The sequence below is a fragment of the Triticum dicoccoides genome, chromosome 5A, assembly GCF_002162155.2.
Source record: "Triticum dicoccoides isolate Atlit2015 ecotype Zavitan chromosome 5A, WEW_v2.0, whole genome shotgun sequence".
NCBI lineage: Eukaryota > Viridiplantae > Streptophyta > Magnoliopsida > Poales > Poaceae > Triticum > Triticum dicoccoides.
The window spans coordinates 212,486,406-212,489,444 of record NC_041388.1 but is presented as its reverse complement, the minus strand read 5'-3'; positions in this window follow the sequence as shown (position 1 = coordinate 212,489,444).

The window sequence follows — 3,039 nt, the reverse complement described above, 5'->3', positions numbered from 1 at the left end:
GTACATGCTCTAGTGCATATAAATTGGTTTAAAATGGAATTCGTGTCCTTCGGTGCATGCTTAGGTCCCATGCAAGAAATGGGAATGAATTTCAAACACCCTGCCACCGTCACTCTGCCGCAAACTTGAGATACTTGGTTTTAAAATTCTAATAAATCCAAAACTCATGTTAAATTCATGAAATTTGGCATTCTATCATGGAGCGGCATCAACATGCCGTGGTAATTTTTTTGTCCCATTTGGTGCAGGTTTCGGTCTAAGCTTCTCACAACAAGCGTGATGGTCTCGGTAGGGAACATGCCACCTTTGGGGACAAAACGATATCCGTTGCCTCTTATTGCTTTCAAAAATCGTCTAGTGTCAACATAGAACGACTGGAGTGTTGTGTTTAATTTTGGAATTTTTCGGGGTTCGTTTGGACATTTTTATACATTAACTGGGTTTTCCAAGCATTTTATGTGCATAATTCAAATTTGAACTACATGCACATGCCCCAATGCGTATAAATTGGTTGAAAAATCAAATTTGTGTCCTTTGGTGCATGCTTAGGTCCCATGCAAAAAATGGGAATAAATTTAAACACCCTGCCACCGTCACTCGGCTTCAAACATTGAGATAATTGGTTTTCAAATTCTAGTAAATCCAAAACTCGTCTGAAATTCATGAAACTTGGCATGCTATCATGGAGCGGCATCAACATGCCGTGGTAAATTTTTTGTCCCATTTGGGGGAAGGTTTGGGTATAAGCTTCTCATAAACCAGAGCTTCTCCCAACAAGTGTGATGGTTTCGGTAGGGAACGTGCCACCTTTGGGGACAAAACGATATCCGTTGCCTCTTATTGCCTTCCAAAATTTTCTAGTGTCAACATAGAACAACAGGAGTCTTGTGTTTAATTTTGGAATTTTTCGGGGTTAGTTTGGACATTTTTATACATTAACTAGGTATTCTAGGCATTTTATGTGCATAATTAAAATTTGAACTACATGCACATGCTCAAGTGCATATAAATTGGTTTAAAAATAAAATTGGTGTCCTTCGGTGCATGCTTAGGTCCCATGCAAGAAATGGGAATGAATTTCAAACACCCTGCCACCGTCACTCGGCCGCAAACATTGACATACTTAGTTTTAAAATTCTAGTAAATCCAAAACTCGTCTTAAATTCATGAAACTTGGCATGCTATCATGGAGCGGCATCAACATGCCGTGGTAAAATTTTTGTCCCATTTGGTGCAGGTTTGGGTATAAGCTTCTCACAAACCAGAGCTTCTCACAACAAGCGTGATGGTTTCGGTCGGGAACGTGCCACCTTTGGGGACAAAACAATATACGTTGCCTCTTATTGCTTTCAAAAAATTTCTAGTGGCAATATACAACAACAGGAGTGTTGCTTTTAATTTTGGAATTTTTTAGGGTTCGTTTGGACATTTTTATACATTAACTAGGTTTTCTAGGCATTTTATGTGCATAATTGAAATTTTAAGTACATGCAAATGATCCAGTGCATATAAATTGGTTGAAAAATCAAATTTGTGTCCTTCGATGCATGCTTAGGTCCCATGCAAGAAATGGGAATGAATTTCAAACACCCTGCCACCTTCACTCGGCCGCAAACATTGAGATACTTGGTTTTTAAATTCTAGTAAATCCAAAACTCGTCTGAAATTCATGGAACTTGGCATGCTATCATGGAGCGCCATCAACATGACGTGGAAAATATTTTGTCCCATTTCGGGCAGGTTTGGGTATAAGCTTCTCACAAACCAGAGCTTCTCCCAACAAGCGTGATGGTCTAGGTAGGGAACGTGCCACCATTGGGGATAAAACAATGTCCGTTGCCTCTTATTGCTTTCAAAAATTTTCTAGTGTCAACATAGAACAATAGGAGTGTTGTGTTTAATTTTGGAATTTTTCGGGGTTCGTTTGGACATTTTTATACATTAACTGGGTTTCAAGGCATTTTGTGTGCATAATGAAAATTTGAACTACATGCACATACTCCAGTGCATATAAATTGGTTTAAAAATCAAATTTGTGTCCTTCGGTGCATGCTTAGGTCCCACGCAAGAAATGGGAATGAATTTCAAACACCCTGCCACCGTCACACGGCTGCAAACATTGAGATACTTGGTTTTCAAATTCTAGTAAATGCAAAACTCATCTGAAATTCATGAAACTTGGCATGCTATCATGGAGCGGCATCAACATGCCGTGGTAAAAAAATTGTCCCATTTGGGGCAGGTTTGGGTATAAGCTTCTCACAAACCAGAGCTTCTCCCAACAAGCGTGATGGTTTCGATAGGGAACGTGCCACCTTTGGGGACAAAACGATATCCGTTGCCTCTTATTGCGTTCAAAAAATTTCTAGTGTCAACATAGAACAACAGGAGTGTTGTGTTTAATTTTGGAATTTTTCAGGGTTAGCTTGGACATTTGTATAAATTAACTGGTTTTCCAGGCATTTTATGTGCATAATTAAAATTTGAACTACATGCACATGCTCCAGTGCATATAAATGGGTTTAAAAATAAACTTTCTGTCCGTGGGTGCATCTTTAGGTCCCATGCAAGAAATGGGAATGGATTTCAAACACCCTGCCACCGTCACTCGGTCGCAAACATTGAGATACTTGGTTTTAAAATTCTAGTAAATCCAAAATTCATCTTAAATTCATGAAACTTGGCATGCTATAATGGAGCTGCATCAACATGCCGTGGAATTTTTTTTGTCCCATTTGGGGCAGGTTTGGGTATAAGCTTCTCACAAACCAGAGCTTCTCACAACAAGTGTGATGGTTTCGGTAGGGAACGTGCCACCTTTGGGGACGAAACGATATACGTTGCCTCTTATTGCTTTCAAAATTCTTCTAGTGGAAATATAGAACAACAGGAGTGTTGCGTTTAATTTTGGAATTTTTCAGTGTTTGTTTGGACATTTTTATACATTAACTAGGTTTACTAGGCATTTTATGTGCATAAGTCAAATTTGAACTACATGCACATGCTCTAGTGCATATAAATTGGTTGAAACAAATTTGT